Genomic DNA, 26,119 nt, shown 5'->3' with positions numbered 1-26,119 from the left:
ATAAATCAAATTTTGAAACAAAATGGAAAAATCACCCTTAATTCCATTCTTTTAATAAAACAATGTCTATTTTTTCATATTATTCACTGGTGTGTTTTTACAAATTCACGTTATAAAATTTATTTTTAAAATTTACAAAGCATTTTATCTTCAGAAGTATTTGAGGTAGCTTACATGATTGCTCATTGTTAATTGAGAACAAAAGCAAAACACAAAATTATGCTTTTTATCAAAAGCATTGTCCTTGTCTTGATTATGGTCGTAAAAATGACTGCATAATATTTTATTGAAAATTGACATTTTGTAAGTTAATTAATAAATCTCTATGCTTGGATGTTTATCAAGCTTCATTTTTTTATCAGTGAGAAAATATTGGAGTCAGCCCTGATGGCCTAGTGGTTAAAGTTTGGCACACTCTGCTTCAGTGGCCTGGGTTCAGTTCCCTGGCGTGGAACCATACCACTCATCTGTCAGTAGCCATGCTGTGGCAGCAGCTCACATAGAAGAACTTACAACTATACACAGCTGTGTACTGGAGATTTGCAGGGGAAAAAAGAAGAAAAAGGAGGAAGATTGGCAACAGATTTTAGTTTAAGGCAAAACTTCCCCTGTAAAAGATACATACATAGGTAAATAAATTGCATTAAAAAAAAAGGAAATATTGGAGAAGCCTATTTATTTTTCTTGCAATGAATTATCTCCTTAAATTTTCTTGAGAAAAATTACTGATTCAAAGGGTATAACACTTATATCACTTGATATTATATTGCTGCATACTAGCTCTGGTTTTTTAAAAATTATTTTATTGAGGAATTAATGGTTTATAACATTGTGTAATTTCAGGTGTACATTATTACATATCAGTTTCTATATAGACTGCATCATGCTAGTCTAGTTTTTATCTGTCACCATACATATATGCCCCTTTACCCCTTTTGCCCATCCCCTACCCACCTCCCCTCTGGTAACCACTAGTCTATTCTCTTTATCCCTGTGTTTGTTTATCTTCCACATGTAAGATAAATCATGTAGTGTCTGTCTTTCTCTGTCTGGGTTACTTGGCTTAATGTAATACCCTGAAGGTCCATCCATGTTGTTGCCAATGGGACAATTTTGTCTTTTTTATGCTTGAGTAGTATTCCATTGTATATATATATGGCACATCTTCTTGAAGGGGACTTGAGTTGGTTCTACATCTTGGCTCTTGTGAATAAAGCTGCAATGAACATAAGGGTGAATAAATCTCTTTGCATCATTGATTTCATGTTCTTTGGATAAATACCCAGTAGTGGATAGCTGGATCATATTGTATTTCTATTTTTAACTTTCTGAGAAATCTCCATACTGTTTTCCCTGGTGGCTGCACCAGTTTGCATTCCCACCAGCAGTGTATGAGGGTTCCCTTTTCTCCACACCCTCTCCAACATTTGTTATTTTGTGTCTTGTTAATTATAGCCATTTTGACAGGTGTAAGGTGATATATTAGTGTAGTTTCGATTTGCATTTCCCTAATGATTAGTGATGTTGAACATGTTTTCATGTGCCTGTTGGCCATCTGTATATCTTCTTTGGAAAAGTGTCTGTTCACATGTTCTACCCATTATTAAATTAGGTTGTTTGTTTTTTTGTTGTTGAGTTGTCTGAGTTCTTTATATATTTTGGAAATTAACCCCCTGTTGGATATATGATTTGCAAATATTTTCTCCTAGTTGGTTGTCTTTTCGCTTTGTTCATGGTTTCCTTTGTTTTGCAGAAGCTTTTTAGTCTGATATAGTCCCATTTGTTTATTTTTTCTTTTGTTTCCCTTTCCTGAGTAGACATGGTATTTGAAAAGATGCTGCTAAGACCCATGTCAAAGAGTGTACTGCCTACATTTTCTTCTAGGAGTTTTATGGTTTCAGGTCTTACCTTCAAGTCTCTAATCCATTTTGAGTTAATTTTTGTGTATGGTGTAAGAAAATGGTGTACTTTCATTCTTTTGCATGTGGCTGTTCCAATCTTCCCAACACCATTTACTGAACAGACTTTCCTTTCTTCATTTTATGTTCTTGGCTCCTTTGTCAAAGATTAGCTGTCCTTAGATGTGTGGTTTTATTTCTGGGCTTTCAATTCTGTTCCATTGATCTGTGTGTCTCTTTTTCTGCCAGTACCATGCTATTTTGATCACTATAGCTTTGTAGTATATTTTGAAATCAGGGATTGTGATGCCTCCAGCTTTGTTCTTTTTTTCTCAGGGTTACTTTGGCTATTCGGGGTCTTTTGTTGTTCCATATAAATTTTAAGATTCTTTGTTCTACTTCTGTGAAAAACGTCATTGGGATTCTGATTGGGATTGCACTGAATCTTTAGATTGCTTTAGGTAATATGGACATTTTAATTATGTTTACTTTTCTAATCCATGGGCATGGAATGTCTTTCCATTTCTTTATGTCTTCCTCTATTTCTTTCAATAATATCTTAAAGTTTTCAGTGTATAGGTCTTTCACCTCCCTGGTTAAGTTTATCCCTAAATATTTTATTTCTTTTTGTTGCAATTGTAAATGGGATTATATTCTTGAGTTCTCTTTCTGCTAGTTCGTTATTGGTGTGCAGAAATGCAACTGATTTTTGCAGGTTGATTTTGTACCTGTAACTTTGCTGTAGTTGTTAATTACTTCTAATAGTTTTCTGGGAGATTATTTAGGGTTTCTCTATATAGAATTATGTCATACACAAACAGCAAGAGTTTTACTTCTTCATTTCCAATTTGGATACCTTTTATTTCTTTTTCTTGCCTAATTGCTCTGGCCAATACCTCCAGTACTATGTTGAAAAGGAGTGGTGAGAGTGGGCACCCTTTCCTGTTCTCAGAGGGATGGCTTTCAATTTTTCATGGTTAAGTATGTTGTTGGCTGGGGCTGGCCCCGTGGCCGAGTGGTTAAGTTTGCGCGCTCCGCTGCAGGCGGCCCAGTGTTTCGTTGGTTCGAATCCTGGGCGCAGACATGGCACTGCTCATCAAGCCACGCTGAGGCAGCATCCCACATGCCACAACTAGAAGGACCCACATCAGAGAATATACAACTATGTGCCAGGGGGCTTTAGGGAGAAAAAGGAAAAAATAAAAAATCTAAAAAAAAAAAAAAAAAAGTATGTTGTTGGCTGTGGGTTTGTCATTTATGGACTTTATGCTGTTGAGATTCTTTCCATCTGTGCCCATTTTATTAAGGATTTTATCATAAATGGATGTTAGATCTTGTCAAATACATTCTCTGCATCTATTGAGATGATTGTGTAATTTTCATTCCTCATTTTGTTAATGTGGTGTATCACATTCATTGATTTGCAGATGTTGAATCATCCCTGTGTCCCTGGTATAAACCCCACTTGGTCATGATGTATGATCCTTTTAATGTATTGCTGTATTCAATTTGCCCATATTTTGTTGAGGATTTTTGCATCTATGTTCCATCAGCGATATTGGCCTGTAATTTTCCTTCTTTGTGTTGTCCTGGTTTGGTTTTGGTATTAGGGTAATGCTGGCCTCATAGAATGAGTTAGGAAGTATTCCATCTTCTTCAGTTTTTCAGAATAGTTTGAGAAGGATAGGTATTAAATCTTCTTTGAATGGTAGATTTCTCTAGAGAAGCCATCTGGTCCTGGACTTTGGTTTGTTGGGAGATTTTGATTGCTGTTTCAATCTCTTTACTTGTGGTTGGTCTGTTCAGATTCTCTATTTCTTCTTGATTCAGTTTTGGGAGGTTGTGTGAGTCTAAGAATTTATCCATTTCTTCTAGATTATCCAAGTTTTTGGCATATAGTTTTTTTATAGTATTCTCTTATAATCCTTTGTATTTCTGTGGTATTGTAATTTCTCCTCTTTCATTTCTAAGTTTACTTATATGCTCCTTCTCTCTTCTTTTCTTAGTGAGTCTGGTTAAAGGTTTATCAGTTTTGCTTATATTCTCAAAGAACCACCTCTTAGATTCATTGATCCTTTCTGTTGGTTTTTAGTCTCGATTTCATTTATTTCTACTCTCATTTTTATTATTTTCCTCCCTCTGCTGACTTTGGGCTTTGTTTATTCTTCCTTTTCTAGTTCTGTTAGATGTAGTTTTAGATTATTTATTTGAGATTTTTCTTGTTCATTGAGGTAGGCCTGTATTGCTATGAATTTCCCTCTTAGCACTGCTTTTGCTGCATCCCATATGAGTTAGTATGTTGTATTTTCATTTCTACTTGTCTCCAGGTATTTTTTTTATTTCTCCTTTGAGTTCTTCAGAGATCTACTGGTTGTTCAGTAGCATGTTGTTTAATCTCCACATATTTGTTCCTTTTCTACTTTTTTCCTGTAGTCAATTTCTAGTTTCATAGCATTGTGGTTGGAAAAGATACTTGATATGGTTTCAATCTTCTTAAATTTATTGAGGCTTGCCTTGTTTCCTAGCATATAGTCTATCTTTGAGAATGTTCCATGTGCACCTGAGAAGAATATGTATTCTGCTGCTTGGGGATGGAATGTTCTATGTATCTAGTAAGTCCATCTGGTCTAGTATTTCATTTAAGGCCACTATTTGCTTGTTGCCTTTCTGTCTGGATGATCTATCCTTTGATGTAAGTAGAGTGTTGAGATCCCCTACTTTTATTCTGTTGGTGTCATTTTATACTCTTAGGTCTGTTAGTAGTTGCTTTATATATGTTGGTGCTGCTGTATTAGGTGCATATACATTAATAGGTGTTATGTAACACATTGAGCTTCTTTATGACAACTATTTTGAATTCTCTATCATTTAGATTGTAAATTTTTGTGACTTCAGGATTGGTTTCTGGAGACTTCTCATTTTCCTTCTGCTCTGAAGTGTTACTGTAGTTCTTCATGGTGTTTGATGAATTGATCCTTTGCCAGCACATTTGGGGTAGTATCAAGTTGCAGATTCCACCTGCCACCACTGGAGGGAGCAAGAGCTGTGTTTTCTGATTAGATCCCATCTGCTGGAACTTGTATGGGTAGGGCTGCTCTGCATTTGTGCAGGCTGGCCCCAACCATTCTGCAGGTTGCACTCACATGGGCAGGGCCTCTATGCTGGGCAGGCAGGTCACGCACCATAGGAGAGGGTCTCTGTGCTCCATGGTTTGGTCGCTCTCATGTGGGCAGGTCTGCTGTGCTTGGGCAGGGGCCCAAGTGAGCTGCTGCACTAGGCAGGATGGGTGCCTACCTGGGGGCTGAGCTGCCACTTGGTGGGTCCTGTGGGCTGCTGTGCTCTGTGGGCAGGGTACCTTCTGAAAGGGCAGGGCACCTTCGAGCCTGCGCTGCACTTGATGGGCAAACACCTTCCTGGGGACTGAGCCACTGCCACTCAGTGCAGAGTGTTCCAACTGACGTGGCTGCTGTGGCACAGTAAGTGCTCTGGCAGGTGGGACCACAACTCCAAAAGCATTAGTGTGACCTGGGCCATGCCTACCTCCTCCTACAGTTGCACCTGCCACTGTCTGAGAATCCACAACCTGGCTGGCTGCTGGGGGTGTGGTTTATTCACCTAGTTCCACTGCCTTCTGGAGATCCAGTCCATCCACCTTCAGATACATGGTTATGTGGATCTCTCAGACATCCTGTTGTGCTGTGCAAGGAATCCTTTGCTGGTTAATGAATGTCCACTTAGTTGTAACTTAAAAGGGAGAGACAAAGGGAACAACTTACTCTGCCATGATGCTGATGTCACTCTCACTAGCTCTGATTTTTTAGAAAAAGTTATAGTAGTCTGACTGTGTCAAATGCAACAAGAATTCTTGAGTAATATGGCACCAGTGTTGGAAAACTTTTTAGAGTCTTAACAGACCTTTTAACCCACATTAGGGGTTGTCCAGCAGCCATTTGGCTCTTAATCTCACCCTATTGGATGCAATTAATTCAGCCCATTGGATCCTAAACTCAAGCTGAGCCAATCAGAAGCCTTCCCTGGGAATTTGGATTTGAAACAAGGGGAGAGGTGTACTCTGAGTGACTGACTGATAGAATGTATACCAGGGACCAGAGAAGCAGAATAAGTTAGTCCTCAGAGGAAGAGAAAGAGAACAAAAGAAAGCAGGTGCATAAAAGGAGTGAGATCAGATATTGAGAGAGTGTTTGAATACTTTCCAGGCTGTGGTTCCAGTTCCTTCTTGAGGCGTCTATGATCTTTATAGTAAATTCTTCTGTTTTGTTTAATTAATTTGGGTTCTTTTCTATTTGCAACCAAGAGCCCTAATTCATACAGTGCAGCATATGATAATGGTCCTATATGCAGCTAAAATGAATAATTTCCAAGATGACATGTGAGTGTCTATTTAATACTATATTCCCCTCTGATTGAAATCCTGTCATTAGAAAAGAGACAAGAGACATTTGTTCTTCACCTACCATGTAGCAGATATTTTCAAGAAAATATTTCACTAAGCCATCCAATAATCCCATTGTGATGTTAGCACATTTTTACAGATAAAGGCATTGATGTATAGAAAAATAAAGAACTTTTCTAAGGTTGTACAGCAATTAAGGGAAACAACCTGAAAGACTTCTCAAAGTTGTAGTTATGTTAGAAACTTCTGGTGATTTGCATTTAATTTGTGGAGACCTTAGGAATTTGATTATACCTGGAACTGCTGGTTATCTGGGTTTTAGAATTCCATTCTCCATGTAAACTTGGTTTCCTCCTCTGCTGAATCAACGTTTAAGATCACCCAACCAGATGATTACATCTCTTTTCCTTATTCTAAATGGAGTTTTCTTTTTGAATGGTAAATATTGTATTTACATCACTCTGCCTTTCACCCCTGCTTCCCAAACTTCAGTCTCTTTGCCACATCTCTGCACCATTGCTATAATACACTTAAGCCTTCAACAAATACCCCACTTTTTAAAAACAGGTAAACGTTTTGAAAAACACTTTGTATGACAATATACGTAGAAATCCATTATCACTTGCCCATCCTGTGTAAATTCATGCAGAGGCTCACCAGGAGTACCTGGGTAAGCTTTGTGAAACCTTGGCTAATCTGCATAGTTTTTTATTTTAAGCTCCAATTTTAGCTTTCACAGATTTACTCACCTCTCCTTGATTTCTCCTTTTTTTTTTCTGGATTTTTATTTCCCAAAAGTGGATCTTCATAATTTAGTGCATAATTAGCAATGGTATATTTTCCCCTTCATGAGATTTAGATTTATTTCCATAACTGGTATGATCTTTTAGGGTATGATCTGTTTTATTTTCACGTCTTTAAGTGTTGATTCACATGGGAGTTTTCATTGTATCTGAAAGCTGCCTCTGTGATGATAAAGAGCTGGCCAGCTTAAAGTAGATGCGCAGTGGATGTAGTTGTGACCAGGAGATCTTAGAGTGTCCATCTCATTCTTATCCTCCTTCCCACTCTCATTGATCACACCTTAGTTCAAGTACCAGTCTCCATTTTATTTCTCTAGTTTCTATAAAAGACTTCTTTAGCTAAAATATCTTTAATCATTCAAGCATTCATTCATTCATCAACTATCAATTAAGCACATGATATGTGCCTGGCTCTGTACTATGTTGCTGGGTACAGTGGGAAAAAATAGACATGGCCCCGATCTGATGAAGATTACAGTCTACTGGAACAAAGATTTATTAAGCACACAAATAATTATAATATTTTGCTAATATCTCTTTTTTTGTGTAACGGTTCTCAGTAGGTTTTCATTTTCCATAGAATAGAGTTTATAAGGACTGTTTAGCCAGAAGTTGAAAGTTCTCTAAAGCATGGCGCCAGTCTCACTCTGCAGTCTTCCTTCCATTGTCTAGCGTCTCCATGTTGCAGAGTGTGGAAGAAATTTGATGTCACCTCACTCAGTCCCTGAGCTTGGAACTGAATCTTAAATGTCACAAGTGTAAGCAGATGAGGACCCTCAAAAAAAAATTTCCTAGGTCTTAGATTTCAAATTCTAATTAATTGGACTTGGAAAATTATTTCCAAGTACAGATTTTGGCCCTTATAATTGTGAGCTGACGTTGAACTTGTTTTATTTTAGGCTTTTAAAGCAGATTAAACTCATGTTAAATTAGGTTTTTCTTCCCTCCTGCTGCTGTTTGAACATAAATCTTTAAACAATTCATCCACACGGACTCTCCGACTTCTGGGCAAAGGGTCTATTCTTTCACTGCAGTGACCAGTGGTTGGTTTTCATGAGCCTCCCAGTTTTCCACTGATGAAAATTTAAGCATCTTAAATCTTTCCTACAAATTACCGGGTCATTTAAAAATAAATTGGGCTCATTTTAATCTAATTCCTAATGCACAACTGCTTGGGGAGTTATTTTCAGCTCCATTTGTTGCAGTTTGCAATTATCATGCTCCTTTTAAAGAAAAGAAAAGTAACAGGACTGTGTTTTATGTGAATTACCAATGATCTTTCAAAGCAACTCATATTTAAGCTGAGTAATGGGAGGAGGGAAAGACAGAATGGGTAATGATGCAGGCTTGAAAAGGCCCAGCAAAAAATAGAAATGGTGAGAGGAGGTAGTCCAGGTGCTAATATTTTACTTTTCTTGGGTCATGAAGGTTCCAGGTCTGCAAATAATGGCAATTAATGTAAGTAATTGAGAGGAATCAATTCTCTGATTCCATGACTCTAAAGATGCCAGCAAAATTTTACTTTGGTGATTCCTGATTCCGAGACGATGGGGCCTGTGTACTTTGTTTCTGAAACGAACAGTGTAATTCAGGCATTGATGAAACCAGAAGAATTGCTTTGACTCACAAGCCCCAGATTACAAATGCAGAATTGATTTCTTACTCTTCCAAGTTCTGTATCTTATAACAGTGTGGGAATTACAGGAATCATTTCCTCAGCTCGAGTGGAAATGTCTGTCTTCAATATCCTGCGTAGTATTGTTAGGTTCACTGGTTTGGATGCAAGGTGTAAATCAAAGATTATGGGAATTCAAAGGAAGAAAAGATGCTGTTTGGTTTGGGCAGGAGGAGGTGGGGTACTCTGAGAAGTCTTCATGGCGTAGGGGGCATTGATAGGAAGGTTGATCAAATTTAAGAAGGTAGAGGTATGGGTGCCTTAGACATTTGGATCAGCAGTGGTAGCGGAGGGAGAGTAAATGATATGTTTAGAGTTTGGTAAGAAACTATTTCAGACGTGGGGGGGGGCGCTGGTGGGGACACAGTAGTGCTGCAGGTTGGTTGGGCCAGATGGCGGAATGCTTGACCAAGTTGTGTGGATTTTCTGCTGTAGGCAGCAGGGAGCCATTAAAACAACTTGAAGAATAAAAGACTGAATCAGTTAAGACAAGATTGGGAATCACTTTTATTCCTTTAAACCTTTCTGAACAAATACCATTATGTCGTTTTGCCACTTTGACATTTTAATGGCAACTTTTAATTTCCTTCTCCCCCCAATTTAGAGTGAACAGAAGGAGCTGAACTTCTAAAATAATATTGACATATGAGCTAGCTTTCTACAAACATAAAAGAGGATAATTAGCAAACATATGTTTGATTCAAATTTAGGTTAAGAACACTCACATGTATTTAAAAGTGGATACCTTACCATTTGGATGGTAAATAGCTAATAAAAAAATTCTTATTCTGTTTCATACAAGATTGCCTAAATGCCATATAATTTTCCCTATATGCCAGAGATGATAATGACGACCATAATAATACTGATAGCCAACATTCCAAGCGTAAACTGAGCACTTTACATGTAGTGGTTCTTTAAACCTCACAACTCCGTGAGGTAGATGCTGTTATTATCTCTGTCTCACAGATGAAGAGACTAAGGCACAGAGAGGCTGAATAATGTGGTGGAGGCCACATGGCTAGTGAGTGGCAGAGCTGGGATTTGAGCCAGCATTTTGGCTTCCCAGTCCACGCTTCTAACCACTTTTCCAGGCTGTCTCTCCTCGTGTGGTAGGGATTATAATCCAGGCTACAGAAACACAGAAACTGAGACACAAGAAGTGTAATGACTTACATAAGGTCTCCCAGCAGCAGGAAAATATGGGGTTGCTAAATGTACTTCTGTCTTAAAACAATAGTGTCTGAAATGAGTGACCCTTCTTGTGAATTGCAGCAAGTGAAAATTTTTGTATCTTTAGTAACCATCACTCTGTTGGAAATTTGGGTAAAGCTAGATTAAGTACATGTTTGGCAGGATGAGTGGACAGTTAGAGATGAGGGTTGGAAATCAGTGGCACACACCAAGCTGGACAGCCGCCTTTAACAATAGCAGTAACAAGAGAAAGATTTCTAAGATCCCCCCCACCCAGGCCTGGAGTAGTCTGTCTGTTCAGTGGTCTTATACCCCAGGCAAAGTTCTAGCAGAGCTTTTTCAAAACAAACTGCTATTCATCTATTTTTCTGTCTCTTTCATTCCTTTTTGACTGGGTTTCTCAAGCTCAGCGCTGTTGACATTTTGGGCTAGCTATGTTTTGTCTTGTATCAGGGAGCTCTCCTCTGTCATATAGGATGTTTAGTTGCATCCCTGGCCTTTCCTGCTAGCTGCCAGTAGCATCACCCCAGTCTTGACAATCACAAATGTCCCCCGACAGTGCCACATGTAACCCTGGGGAGCAAGTCATCCCCAGCTGAGACTCACCTTTCTCCCTTTACCTTTAAGCCCAGGTGGGGACCAGTCCCCATCTTAGTCACCACCCTTAACGTGCAGGGTACACTCCCTCCTAGGTTAGAACAGAGGTTTTTAACCCAGGGTCCAGGATCTCTGGATTTGCTAACTAGGGTCCACAAACACTTTGAAATTATGTACCACAGTTTTGTGAATGTGGCTTTTTCTCAGAAGAGTCCTTACCTTTCAAAACATTTTCAAAGAGGGTTGTGGCATATTAGATGGATGAGAATATTCACTTTGAGGTAGTGCTATGGACTATACGTCAGAGAATTTTATCTTGAGTAGGCTGCTCTCTCTCTGTCTCTCTCTCTCACACACACATACACAAACTTAGGCTAACATATACTGGCCTGGATACTAACATTAAGCAGACACAGATTACTAAGGATCAAATCATGTCCCCAAGGTGAGCCAGGACTGCTTAAATGAGGAAGCTGTTGTGCTAAAGTAGTAATTTGTGGGAGGACATGTTTTTTCTGCAGGAGTCGGGGAAGGCAGGCGCTGGTCCTCTCATGGTGCAGGCAGGGGAGTTGGCTGTTGCCATGCCTCATGGGGAGAGGGCTAGGGACATTGTCTTGGTTGTTGTTCTCCTGTAGTCTGGAAGATTACCATAGAGAAGAGCATTAGTTCCAGGGAGGAATTCTGAGCAGTGGGAAGAAGTGGATACTGCAAATATTTTATTCTCTGCTTCCCATCAATGGCTTGTTTCTAGACCAAACCCTAAAATTTTTGAAGTAGAGGTGATGGATTTTACATACAGGGGAGGTTAAAAGGTGATATGGGTAAAAAAATGAAACAAGATAAAAACTCCAGAAATTGAAAAATGTAGAAGGTTAGTAGAGGCTTATAGATGTCCATTCACACTCAGACGGTCCTTTCCCTCAGAACTTAAAAATGGATGGGATCTCTTGCATCAGCTCCATTTTGCATCTTTTGTTTTTCTGGAGTGGGCTAAGGAAGGTGGCCTGAATCCTTTTAAATTTTGGTTTAGATTACCAGTCCTCATGATGAGATCTAAAGCTGTGATTCTGAAAGTCTGGGCTATTGTCCACTGATGAGTTTCAGGGGTCTTTCATGACTTGACAGAGAATAATCCAAATATATGTCATTTCTTCAGTTCTTGTAAATAAAGGTCTTGCAATTTTGTGGTTCTCAGTATTTATATACAACCAACGACTGCTTCCTTGTAACCTGCTAAATGACTTATGAAAAGTTTCTAAACTTTGGCATCTACCTGACCTAGGCCTGAGCTGATGGGGGCGTTTTCTCTGGGCCGTAGTGATTGATTCAGGGATGGGCATCTGACCCAGTCAGGGCTATGGAGACCTAATAAGGACTCTTCTAGGACTTCAGGGCAATAGACCTTTGCTCTTCCCTGTCGTCTTCAAAGCTAAGAGAATGTAAAGACTGTAGCTGTTGAGCCTTCTTCCTACCGTGAGAGGAAATCCTGTTTGAGAATGGAGCCAGCTCAGAAGGAAATAAGGAGGAGATAGAGAAATGGTCCTAGTGACCTCATTTGATCCTCCATATCTTGATATGCCTGAAGCAAATCCCATCCTTAACTGTCAGTCATAGAAGCTGATAATTTCTCTTTGTACTCAATCAGTTGGCATTCCGCCATTTACCACTAAAGCATTTCTAATGGATCTGTCTACTGACTTGCCAATCTGGCTGGTGCCATGATCTTGTTGTTATTATTTTTAATCCAGCTGGTTCTCCCTTCTCCTGGGAAAGAAAACATGGCCTTGGGGTGAGATAGAACTGGGTTCAAATTCTGATTCTTCTACTTATTAGTTATATTACTTTGAGAAACATATTTAGCCCCCAGAGACTCAATTTCTTTATCTATAAAATCGGGATAATAAATCTTACCTCATAGAGTCGTGAAGAGCATTAAATAGAATGATATTAAAATTATTAAAGTTTTTGTTGCTTTCCTCATTCGTTTGACCCTGGTCCTCTAATTTTTCCTTTTATACCATTTCCATAGACTTATCTCACATTTTAAAAGCAAAGATTAAATAGACACAATTAAAAAAATGTTCACATTTAAGTGATCACTTATAACGATTTACAGAGTCTCATTTGAGCCTCCAAAAGCTTTGTGAGACTAGCAGATATCCTGACTTTATAGATGAGGAGAGTGAGAGTAAATGAGGATAAATGTCTTAAATCCACAGCTGGGAAGTGTGAGAGCTAGGGATCGGACTGAGGTGCTCTTAGCATTCTTTTTATTTGTATTTTTAACTGCTCCACAGCTCTCCCAAATTAAGTAGGAAGAACAGACATACATGATGGAAAATGACTGAAGCAGATTTCCATCATCCAGAGAAGGAGAGTGAAAAAATCAGCCTGAATGATGGGAGTGAGACTGGAAGCTTGAAAAGTCAGAATTACCTGCTGGTGTCTCCAAGCTGTTTGAAACCCTCTGGGAAAAGAGCACAAAGGACAAGCTTACTCCATATTAAAATTCTTCTGATATAAGTGGGGGAAAAGGGCAAGAGGACTTCCTGTCATTTTCTCACTTTAGAAGGATTGCTTTTAATTCCATTTGGTTGAGTAGATGAGTTAGAAACTCCAGGTAGGAGGCAGATTGGCAGCTCCCAGATCACAGGTGACCCATCAAAGTCACCAGCCCTTGCTGTTCATGCTTCTTTCTCCCTTTCTCCCACTCTAAAGATGCAAGGTACCCTACAGCATTCTGGGAAATGCCTGACAAGGTGGGTATAATGTTCTGTATGGGTTGTAAAAAGACTTCTGTCTTTTCCATAGGATTTTGCAACTATAAAACTTGGGGGCAACTTTCCAGCTCTGTTTTATTATGGGAAAAAAAGGCATGCATGCAGAATCGTCTATTCTATCAGAGATAGACATATTGGAATTGTAGGTGGGCAGTTTCCCTGGCAACATTATCCACCTGAAAGGCTAGTCCTCCACTCATTTTAACAGTCATGCACGATGCCATTAGGAGACCTGGAGATGTGATGTGTTTAAACCCAGAATAAAATCAGAAGCATTATTGCCTTTACTCCAAAATAGAGGTTGAGAAATCCAAGAGAATTCACAGTAATCTACTCATTAATATTTCCGACACTGTCTCATCTATTTCCTATTCTATTTCAGAAAACCATGGTGTCACACTGGAGTGTGAATCCGTAAATAGCAAGGATTCTATGGCAGACACATACTTTTCAATATTTTTTAAATTTATGGGCTTTCTTCACAAACATTGAACATTCTCATATTTCTGAGCAAAATCGGAGCAACTTGGGGTGAGGGAAGTAAAATACTAATGGTTGCTGCAACAAAATATTGCCTCAATGTAATATTCAAGTCAGCCCAAGCTCACTTCCATCTTTCTGGACTGGTCATATCAAGGATTTGAAGGTCTGAAAACATAATGAGACCCCCACCTCTCTCTTTTCTTTCAAATCTAGTGATTTTGGTTGAAATTTGGGCCGCTATTTTGATTATTTCTATACTTTATAAATCTTGGTTGGAAAGCAAGGTTGGGGCTATTGTTAAATCTTGTTTGAGTCTATTTTTGAGGAATGCTTTAGATACTTGTAGACAACTTTACTGGGCATGTAGTTATCAAGTCATGGTAGTATATTTTTATTCATATTCAGACTTATGATATTACTATATTTGTGTATATAGGCTAATGATAGTTCCCAAGGCCATACACAGAGCTATTTTATTCAAATTCCAGAAGCTTGTCAAATTTGAGAAAACATTCTGCATCTATGAAACCTACATTTTGGAGCGGGAAAGTTGGCATGCATGCATTTTCTGGAAAGGTTGTGTTGAAAGTCATTTGTGGAAGACCATGGGCCACATGACCATCGTGACATCAAAGGTTTAACCCCAATCTTTTCCCTTTTGCTTCCTTGGTAACTGACAAACCCAGGGCCAGAGAGAACTTGAGTTCTCATAGATGGTGTTCCTGTCCTAGATGTGATGTGGACACCAGTCATGGGCTCTGTCTGTACCAAATTCCATTTGGTTTAATAGACGAGTTAAAACACCAGGGAGGACGCAGGCTCAGCAGTTTCCAGGTTACAGTATATTGGGGTTTCTTTGAAGTCACCAACCCTTGTTGTTCATGTTTCTTTCTCTTTGCCTCCCTCTCTACAGATACAAGCTACTCTATAGGATTCTCCGAAAATGCCTGAAAGAGTGGATATAATGTTTTGTGTGGGTTGTAAAGACCCCACTTTCTCTACAGGACTTTGCAAGTATAAAATTTTTGAGAGCAGCATTTGTCTGGATAATGATGGAGTCCTTAGATCGGATCCAAAACTCCTGGGGAAGGAATTGATGAATATGTAATTGTGCAGGGCATAGTTTTTGACATCATAAAGTAATATAAGGCGCAATCCTTGTTCTCAGTGTGCTGGTCATCAGGTGGTAGGGGTGGGGACACTCTAAGAACTGGGGTCAGTGCTAACCAATGGTGAGTTTGATGACTATGAATTGTGTGCAGCAAAAAGCACATAGAGGGGATAGTGGGAAATATGGCTGGGGAGTTTGGTTGGGGCTGAGTTTCAGAAGGCCATGAATGAAGGATGAGACCTTAGACACTCATTTCTATAGAGAATGGGGAGCTTTGCATGGGTTTGATAGAAGGCACTCACAATTTCCAGCTGGTATTTTAGGAAGATACATGAGGTCAGGGGAACCATCTCTTTTTGTGCTCACCTTGCATAGAGTCTGGCACATAGTAGGAATATGAAAATTGGGTGAATATGTGAATAAATGAGTGAAACTATATTGTAGATGAGATGGAATGGAAAGATTTATTGGGAAACTCTTGTAACAACCTAAGGATGAGATGGGAGCTTGAGTTGGTGTGGAGGCAACTGGAATGGAATTTTCTGGGATACATATAAGAAGCAGGGATTGGTAACAGGACATGGAAGTGAAGGAGAGAGAGGAATAAGGGAATAAATGAATGAGTGAAGGAGTCTAAGGCTGAGAACCAGATTAGGAGGTCTTATTGTTCCATTTGACAGAAATGGGAAATTTTGGAAGAAGACCCTATTTGGGCTTAGGCCTGTGACATTCGAGCTGATGACTCCGTTGGCAGGCTGGCATAGACAAGACTGGTGGTCAGACAATGGCCATGCCTGTATGGGGACTCCTCTGAAGAGTGATATTGGTTGAAGTCAGGAGATTGTAATCTATACAGCTCACTTAAATTTGGTTCTTGCAGCAATGCTCAGCTCTAGTAGGAACAAGATGACTGTGTAAAAGCAATAAGGCCGATGGGGATTGACAGGGTGTTCACATATGCACAGACCAGAGAGAAGAAAAGCAACAATGTCCCTTCCCCACTTTAGACTACACAGATGCTATCTTTTTAGGCCTATAGGGGTAGGGGCAGGGGGCAGAAAGTTGGAATCTTATACATCTGAATTTAAACCCAATGCTGCCATTTCCCGTGCTTTCTGAGAAGCAGTATAACCCAGTGATTAAAGACATAGACTCCAGAACTGGAACATCTGAGTGCAATCTTGGCTCTATCACTTACTAGCTGTGTGACTTTTGGCAAGTTACTTGAACTCTCTGTGCCTCTATTTTCTAATCTGTCAAATTGGGATAACAGTAGAACTTTCCACATGGGGTAGTTTCAGGATCAAGGGAGTTTTACAAGTAAAGCACTAGTGCTTTGTAAGTACTGGGTAATGATATTATTCCTCTCTAATTTAGGAGAATCAGTAGTTTGAATGATATTTAACAACTAGAGATCTCAGTATCCTGATCTGTAAAAATGGAGTTGTTAAACCTAAAACAAATCCACTTCTCTCCTTTTCAAGAGTCATAGAAGTTGCATTCTAAGGAGCTCTGGCCTTTGTTTCATATGTTTACTTGGGATTCTTTGTGGCTTATATACGTCACCATATGAGAATTCATTTCTTTTCCCCAGATTCAGTGCTGATAAGCCAGTACCCAGATGAAATAGGTCTTTTGACATCTCTAATATGAACACCCTATCACCAGGGTGTTTGTCAGGCCTATTCACTTGCAACTGACAGGAAAAAAAATCAAGCAAGTATTAAAAAGAGAATTCGGGGTTCATGCCCTGAGAAGTTGGGGTCATTTCAGCTCCTGGCATGGCTGGAGCGGGAAGTTCCAATGCTGTCATTGGGGTTCCATCTCTCTTCATTCCATCCCTCTCTGCTCTCTACGTGGGATTCAGATCAAATATACATTTTAGAATGTTTCTTTACCAGTTCAAGGAAGGAATATGATTGGCTCTGCTTTGGTGACAAGCCCCACTCTGGAATCAATCATTTTATGCAGAGTAATGGTGTGCTGTGATTGGCCAGGCCTGGGTCATGTGTCACTTTTGTGATCAGGGACCAGGTCTGTGAGCAGAAGTCAAATGAGGGCTTCCGGGCAGCCTGAAAGGATATCTACTATAATCCATCATACCTGTTCAGCCATCTACCGCTGCGGGCTGGGAATATCTTCGTCCCTATAGTTGGCTCCAGAAACCATGGCAACATTGTTCTTTTTACTCTTCTTGGTTTGGTTTCTTGTCAGTTAAAAAAAAAAAATGAAATGTCTTCCAAAATTCAGCACACCTTGAATAGCGAAAGGAACACCAGATTGTGGTTTGAGCTGGACCCCGAGGCTTGGATGTCCAGAAACCTTTGGAGAACTGGGGCCAGCTGATAGTGCTTGGAGACCACCGTAACTTGCCTCTGCTCTTCCCCCAAATGCCGGCTCTAGATTGCTTTTCCCACCTCCTCCGAGCACCATGAAGACCAATAAATTAATTTTCCCAGCTATTTTAATATCCTTATGTCTAAGGGATTAAGTACTTCCCAACAATGCTTTCCTTTGCATTCTTTCACGCATAATTCTAAAACAGAGATAGTTTCTGTTTTAATTCTAAGCAATTAAAGCTATTTCCTTGACCCACCCCCTCCTTTTACTTCTACTTCTTTTTTTTTTTTTTTTAAATACACTGTGTACTTAGGCAGTGTTAATGTGAGTAATTTTGCATTGCTTTGAGCACATGGTTCAGATCACTCGAAATTCTTCCCAGCCCCATTCTTTGTTCTGGATTTCAGATCCTCTGTGTCTGATGTATTATTCACTGTATGATTCTCACAGAACAAGATGCATTATTTACCAGGTTGTAGGATTTCTGAAACTCCACAAGCTTTCTTGTAAATTTGTAAATAGCATGCTGGGCTAGACTGGATTGCTGAGTATGGCTTGCACTGACATCATGATATATGCATTTCTTTATTCTCTGGATGGTATTTTGTTTCCAATCCTTGCATATTCTGGCAAGAGAAATTTCGATGCTTTGTATATTAATAAGGCCTATCAATTCTATCCCTGTGTAATTCCCAGAATTTATAGATTCAATGATATTCAGCTATAGGCGTCATAAACTAAACCGACTATGTGCTGTGCCTGAATTTCATTGGGTTGAAGCCACTCTCCACAAAAGCCTGCAGGAGTTTATCTACCACTGGAGGGCAGTAGGGTGATGCATCCTGGAGCTGAGAGTTTGTGGGCACTTTTGTGTTCTTACCATGTGAAAAGATTGTGCTAGAACTCTTTTTTTAAAGGCTTGCATTCTTTGTCATTGAACTGTGAGAGGGTTAGGACAGGGTGAGATGTTGGTGCTCATGCTAATTCCAGGTTTCTGTAGGTAATGGTGTGCTGGTTAAATGAAAAGCCCTTCTTTGTAACATTTGCTAATTTCTGTGGTATAAATATTCCCCTCATGGCTGATCTCAAACTACTGATTTGATGTCACTGAATGTGGAGTTGGGAAGAGATGTATACAGTCAGCACGTGTAAGCCAGCTCTAGCACACCACTATAAGCTATGGTCACTTGTCATTCATAGTCTACACTATCAGTTTTGTTTTCAGATGGACACATCTTTTCCCTAACAATCTAAAAACCAGAGAACGCATACCTGATACTTTTTGTCTCCCCACTCTGCATGCATCACAATGCTGTAGACATTTTAACTTTTTGAATCAAAAACTTTTTATTGAAGAATAATGTACATATAAAGAAATGTACAAATTATCAATTGAATTATAATGAATTTTCAGAATTAGTGTAGCCAGCCCCCTAGAACAAGAAACAGTACATTACCAGCTCCCCAGAAGCCCCCATGTGTCTCCTCCAGTCATTAACCTCCTGGTGTCCTGAGTTCTAACTCCAGAGATTCGTTTCATCTTTTTGTGAAATTTCATGTAACTGGAACCGTATAGTATGCAGTCTTTTGTGTCTGGCTTCTTCGTTCTGCAACATGTTTGTGTGATTCATTCATTTTGTTGCAGATTGTTGTACATCAGTCTCATTGCTGTGTACACTATTCCATTGCATACACATACCATAGTTTATTATACATTCTACTGTTGATGGTCATTTGAATTGTTCCCAGTTTTAGGCTTTTAAGAATTGGGCTACTATATTCATTCTACTATATGTCCTTGGTGAATAAAAGTAGATGATTCTGTTGGGAATATGCATAAGAGGCGAACTGGCAAGTAATCTGGCCCGCGTGTGTCATAAAGTTTTAGATCTCAAAGACATTCTGATCTGGGGGACAAACATAGATAAATTACTGTGGGGCCACAGTCAGACTGAGGTGGGCGGAGGATGGCTTTATGTGACATTAAAAATACTTAGCAAGCTGTAAACTTTGGGAAGAAAAAAATCCCTAGGCAGGCTGAACATGGATGAGGACCACGGTGATGAATTGGTGATTGTCCAGGGCAGTGACTCAGATCCACAAAATCCAAGATGGTGAATGGAAATTGGTGGAGCATGACTTTGGGGAATCTAGGAAGTGTCACTGTGTGGGACATTTAGGCAGATAAAAGATTAGAACCAAAGAAGATATTCAAGAACTCAAATTAACATTTATTGAATACTTACTATGCACCGGACACTGTCCTAGGTGCTGGTGACACTACAGTGATGGAAATGTAGTTGTGTTTTCAAGGAGCTTATACTCCAATTACAGAGAGAGACAAATAGCCAGACAATTACTGGTTTTACAAGCGGTACTTCGATGAGGGCATTCCAAGGTGCCCTGGCAGAACAGAGGAAGGGTGTGTCATAACCCAGCCTAGGCTGGGGATAAGGAGTGGACAGGGGAATGGTTGGGATAGAAGAGGTATGAAGGCTCTTTCCTGGGGGAGATTGTACATGAGTGCAGATCTAGAGAATGAGTGGCATGGGGAGGGAGGGTTTTCCAGGCAGAGGGAACAGCATGTACGGTGGACCAGAAGTAGAGTTAGGATGGTGAAGTAGTGGAATGAGGAAAGATGTACAGTATGGTTGGAGCCTAGTGTAGACAGAGTAGGCAGGGAGAGTGATTAAAGATGAGACTGGAGTGGACGTAGAGTCAGACCAGGGACGGCTTTTGTGGTTATTCTATAAACCATGGCAAGCTGTTGAAATTTTTAAGCAAACATGGCTATGCATTCTCCCGTTTCTGGTGAATGGAGCAGCTGGAGGCACCTGGCATAATCAAGGTATGGCTGGTTCCCCTCAGGGTAGAATCTTGACCTTAGGAACAAGGTTGCAGCTCACTTAAGAGAATGGAGGTCAATGATCAGAGTTTTGTTTTCACTGTATGCTGGTAAATCAGCTCTCTGGGGGGTAGTGGGAGCTCTGATTTATTGTGTTTGTCAGTTTCCATGGGGTAAATATTCCTAACTAGCTTGCAAAATTCCTGAAAACTTAACTATTGGCTCTTGCAAGCCATATGAGGCTGCTTCAGCACCACTAGCTATGCCACCATGTTTACTCGATGACAAAGCTCCTAACATTGCATTAGAGATCCTTAACCACTAGCTCTCAAACTTTACCATGCATCAGTATCACCTGGGGGGCTTGTTAAAGCATATTTCTGGGGCCCACTCCCAGAATTTCTAATTCAGATGGGGCCCGAGAGTTTGCCTTTCCAGCAGGTTCCCAGGTGATGAAATGCTGCTGGTCTGAGGACCAGGCTTTGAGAACCACTACCTTTGAATCAGCCCTTCATGCCTACCCCTAGATGAGATTAGTCCCAGATTCATATGGAGGAGTAGAACCTATTGAAAATTGCTCCCTTTGTGTGGAGAAGAGGGAAATGATGCAGAGATCCACATCGGTCATGAAAGAGAAGACAATAAAGGCAGCATCATGATGGAGAAGGAATCAGCATTTGGACTCAGAAGATCTGCAATTGAATATTGGCTTTTCTGGATAAATGTAGTTGTGTTATTCAACCTGAATTATAGGTGATTCTCCCACCTACACAATAGGGACTCTGATATCATTTATCTCACAGAGTTTTTGTGATGATCGTGTGAAGCAAATTGCCAACTATTGTATATTACCGTAAACTACCGTTTATAAGCACAAATGACTATACAAATGTTAGTTGTTTTAGAGATGACCGAGTGAGAAGCTGAAGCTCAGAGAGGTTAAGTGATTACATAGCTAGAAGCAAGGCCTGCTGATTTTCAGTTTAGTGCCCTTTCTCTTATATTAGTGGTTTTCAAATATTTCTTTTAGCCAAGGGACCCTTTCTTCAAATGAAACCTTAGCAAGAAGAACAGGACAGGAAAAGATGAAAGAGGAGCTGCTCTTAATAAAGAAGGAGAAGGTAACAAGCTCCGGAGGCCTGAGGCAGTGCCCTGGAAACCTTGAGGTACCAGAGTCCAGTGTGAAACCTGCGTGCTTGCCTGCTGTCTTCTGGAAGCACTTTCTATATGACACGGCAGTGAGCAGGCACACTGGGCAGGAAATCTGATGGCTTTAGGGTGAGTTCAGAACCACTAGGTCTCACTTTGACAGTCCATGAACATCACCTGAAGGAGCTTTGAGAAAACCGATTGCCTAGGCTATACCTCAGAGCAACTACATCAGAATGTCTGGGATATGAATCAGTCATCTGTACTTTTAAGTTCTCTAGGTGATTCCATTGTGCAGCCCAGGTTGAGAACTGGATGGATACCAGGGCTTCTCAAAGTGTGGTCTCCAGATCATCAGCACTGGGACTTGTTAGAAACGTAAACTCTCAGACTCCGCCCCAGACCCTGTGTCAGAAACTCTGAGGTTAGAGCGCAGAAATCGGTGTTGTAACAAGCTCTGCTGGTGATTCTGATCCATGATAATTTGAGAACCACAGTTCAAGAGCAGAGATTCTCGTGGTGGATAGCGATCCCCATAGACGTTGAGTATCCTTCAATCACTTGAGTAGCTGTTCCAGATGATGCCCTCCTGAGATTCTGGTAGGCTCATCCTTGGAAGGCTCTCTCCCCATTGAGGATTATTGTCCAGGGAAGCCACGGGACTCACTGGGCTGTGCCTTGCCCCTCAGTTCTCTGAGGGAAGAAAATAGATTGAGAAGACCATTTGTGAGCATCATTAGGACTTGTGCTTCTGCCTTTCCCCTTCAATTCGGAGGCTTCTTCAACATGAGGCTGGGGCTTTAGTAGCTACAGGCCTGGGAGGAGCTCCCTCCAGGTGTTTCTGCAGCTAGAGGTCGGTTCTGTTGTCTGGCTTGACTTACAGACCCAGGCGGCTTCTTACTGTTTTCAGTATCGTCTAGTGTAACACCTAGTTGTTGTTGTTGAACTTTTCCAATTGAAGAGATAGAAGTGATACATATATTCTGCATGCATTGGTTATTTTGTTGATTTTTTTTCTTAGTTTAACTAGAATTGGGGTGAAGAAATTAGAAAATCAAGGAGATTGTGTTTGTTAGCTAGAGGGAAGATAGTAATAGAACTACATTAGGGTGAGAAAAAGGAAACAGGGGACGAAGAACAAAGCTTAAAGCAGAGGGGTAAAAGAGAAATAAAGAATTTTGTGGTTTGCCCTGAACCTGTAGCCAGGAAAAGATTGCGGGTGGAAACAATGTGAGTTCTACAAGACTGAAACTCAGCCAGGAGCCAAGAGTTCCTGGTCAGGTGCCTAACTCGCCTGTGATGATAGGAGTCAGTCCCCATCTCTGCCTCCAGATTCACTCAGATCCTTCCGCTAGGTGACCTAATGGTTCTGTGGGTTCCCTCCCCAGTACTGACTGCAGATTATAAATATTCCCTCAGTGTGCATGATTGTTAATATAGAAACTGTATTGTTTATAGCAACTGTAAACTCTACGTCATAGCCAGACTCCAAGATGGCCCCGAGTGGTTCTTCCTTTCCTGAAGTCATACCTGTGAATATGCCCCTCCCACAGTGACTAGGCATAACCTGTGTGACCAATGGAATATTGTGGAAATGACAGATTGTGACTTCTGAGCCTAGGTTATAAAAGACATTAGGGCTTCCACTTTACTCTTTTGTGGGTCACTCACTCTGGAGTAAGGTAGCGGCCATGTCGTGAGGCCACTTAAGCAACCCCAGAGAGAAGTCCATATTGCAAGACCTCCTGACAACATCCTGAATAAACTTATCTGCCATATGAATGAACCATTCTGGAATCAGGACTTCTAGTCCCAATCTAGCCTTCTGATTACTGCAGTGCCAGCTGATGTTTTGACTGGAAACTTGTGAGAAACCTAAACTGGTACTGCCCAGCAAAACCACTCCTGAATTGTTTATTTATTTATTTTTGGTGAGGAAGATTGTCCCTGAGCTAACATCTGTGCCAATATTCCTCTACTTTTTTTTTTTTTAGGAAGATTAGCCCTGAGCTAACATCTGCCACCAATCCTTCTCTTCTTTTTCTGAGGAAGACTGGTCCTGAGTTAACATCCATGCCCATCTACCTCTATTTTATGTGGGACACCTGCCCAGAGCATGGCTTGATAAGCGGTGTGTAGGTCTGGATTTGGGGTCTGAACCAGTGAACCCTGGGCCGCCAAAACAGAGCATGTGAACTTAACTGCTATGCCACCAGGCAAGCCCCTACCTCTATTTTTTTTGTATGTGACATGCCACCACAAGCAAGGCTTGATGAGTGGAGTGTAGGTCCATGCCTGAGATCTGAACCTGTGAATCCCAGGCTGCTGAAACAGAGTGTGCGAACTTAAGTGCTATGCCACCGGGCTGGCCACCATTCCTGAATTATTTGCACCAAAGAAAGAGTGTAAGATGACAAAGATTTATTGTTATTTTAAGCTGCTGAGTTGTGGGATAATTTGTTACACAGCAATAGGTAACTAATACACACAAAGAAGATATGGACAGTGTGGTTTGCTTATCACTGCTTCTCTAGAACTTGGCACAATGCTTGATTTATATTATGAGCTGATTAAGTGCTATTTAATGAGTATTTGAATGTTTTCTCCCTCTTCTCACCTCACATACACATACACTCACCATTCTTGAAATCAGCTTGGCCCACCATACCCTCAGTGGACTGTGTGCTTCTCTATCATTGCACCTTATCTTGATTTTGAATCCCTGTTTGTGCCTAATGTAATCACTAGCCAGTGGGACAAGCCTCATGTACAGAGCACTGTCCAACTTCTACTCATACTTCAAAACCCTGCTCCTGTCTATAAAGCTTACCCTGATCGCTACAACACACAGAGCATCCCCTCCCTCTTCCACAGGATCAGTCAGGGTTCCAGCAAATGGCAAACTCAAATCAAGTGATTTGAAGATAATTTAATAAATGCACTATTTACAAAGATGGGACCAGGGTTATGGAAAACCAAGAAGGGATGGTCAAGCACCCGAGGCTAGAAGTAGCTGGGAACCGTTACCACCCCTAGGCTGAAGGGAAAAGTGGAGGAGTGGCGACCAGAACTTTGAAATCTGGCTCTAGAGAGATGGACACTTGATAGGAGCCTTCAGTGAATGGGCAGGGTGGAAATCAGGGAATAAACATGCTCACCTCACTTATCTCACCGTCTTGATCTCCTCCTGGGCCTCCCATTGGCTGAATCCAATCAGAACCTGGAAACAAGAGGGTCTATTGATGTTTCCATACGGCCCAGCCTCACGGGTACACAGCAGTTAGAGACAAGGTAGAGAGGGGTCTAGAGGGGCATGTGGAAGACACCCAGTGAACTCCCCTCTTCCTCATAGCCCTTAGTGCCTGTACATCGGAGTTGGAATTTACACACATTCTTGCTTGCAGTCTCTTACATTATTGCTGTGTATTACTATTTAACTCTTGTATGTTATTTAACTTTTCAGATATTAATGATTCCTCTTCCCAGCCATATTATAAACTTCTAGAGGGTGATGAACATGTCTTATATTTTCCTGTTTTCCTAACTGAGCTTAGCCCAGCATTTACCATAAAGTTGGCACTCCGATGTAAATTTGTTGATCACACACAAAAAAAAAAAAAGAAAAGAAAAGAAAAGAAAAACAAAAGTATTTATTTGTTGAGAGTTTTTCCATGAGCTGTCAACCCAAAAAGCACAGGCACCATATTTATTTAATGTTAGGTATGGCCAGGTACACTTTAATGCAAACCAGACTTCATCTTAGATTGGGTCTCTCAAAGGTGAAATGGACTATTTAGAGGGCATATGTCTAAACTCTAAAGCATGAATTCCTTCTACAACATCCCTGATATATTATTGGCTAGGTGGGGTTTTAAATACCTATAATGACAGGGATCTCATTACCCCATGAAACAGTGGAGCATATTCAACAGCTCTGATGATTAGAAAGTGCTTTCTTGTAAGAGCCTCTTAGTCATTTACCTCTAGCCCCTGGCAATCACTGATCTTTTCTCTGTCATTATTCTTTTGTCTTTTCCAGAATGCTGCATAAATGGAATCAAATATAGGAGGTAAAACTTTTGGCTTCTTTCATTCAGTATAATGCATTTAAAATTCATCCAAGTTGTTGAGTCTATCAATAGTTTGTTCCTTTTTTATTGCTGTATAGTATTCTACTATTGGGATGTGCCACAATTTGTTTATCCATTCACCATCAAAAGGTATTCAAGTTGTTTCTAGTTTTTGGCAATCACAGTCTGTATCTGGGGCCAAGCAGTGTAAAAGCACACAGAGAAAAAAGAGCAACGAGAGTTCACCCCACCCACTGGGACCTCAGATTCTCTGACTGGAGAGGAAGGTTCTCCTTCTGCAGAGTTTTAAGCTCCTATGGGTGCCTCTTGGTGCTTCTGTTGTACCTGCTGCTGTGGCTGTGAAGCTGTTTGGGTGCTAGGGTATGAGAGAACAGAGAAAAGAAAAAAACCCAGAAGATTTCTCTTATTGTCTCTGAGTGTCAGGAGACACTTCTTCTTCTCAAGTGCTCCCTGTCAGCACCAATGCCCAATTTTGGGTTCAAGGCCATCCAGAGGATACCAGTGGGGAAAAATGGTAAACTCCCCGTTGGTTTGATGGTCCTTCAAATTCTGACCTTCTTCCCCAATTCACATGATGCTATTTACTTTTCAGAGTCCTCAAGTAGTTGTTCCATGCATTCTGTCCAGGTTTTATGGTTTCATTCAGCAGGAGAGTTAAGGTGGAGTGTCTGCTTACTTATTCCTTCTTATCTGAAACCAGATCATTCTTTGAGTTTTTAGTATCAAGTATTATATATTC

The 26,119-nt window shown here is 40.5% G+C and overlaps 1 long non-coding RNA gene across 1 annotated transcript in view; it reads left to right on the top strand.

Moving 5' to 3' along the window:
* LOC139076108 (uncharacterized) overlaps window positions 1-26,119 on the top strand; it is a 262,266-nt gene that overhangs the window by 163,748 nt on the left and 72,399 nt on the right. Inside the window, exon 3 of the long non-coding RNA XR_011527381.1 lies at window positions 25,329-25,359. This is a non-coding gene — a long non-coding RNA (uncharacterized lncRNA). The remainder of the gene's footprint in view (window positions 1-25,328; window positions 25,360-26,119) is intronic.

This window comes from Equus przewalskii, chromosome 15 (genome assembly GCF_037783145.1).
Source record: "Equus przewalskii isolate Varuska chromosome 15, EquPr2, whole genome shotgun sequence".
In the NCBI taxonomy this organism is placed as follows: Eukaryota; Metazoa; Chordata; class Mammalia; order Perissodactyla; family Equidae; genus Equus; species Equus przewalskii.
Note: the sequence above shows the minus strand (reverse complement) of the source record. Positions and strands in the feature narration are given on the sequence as shown.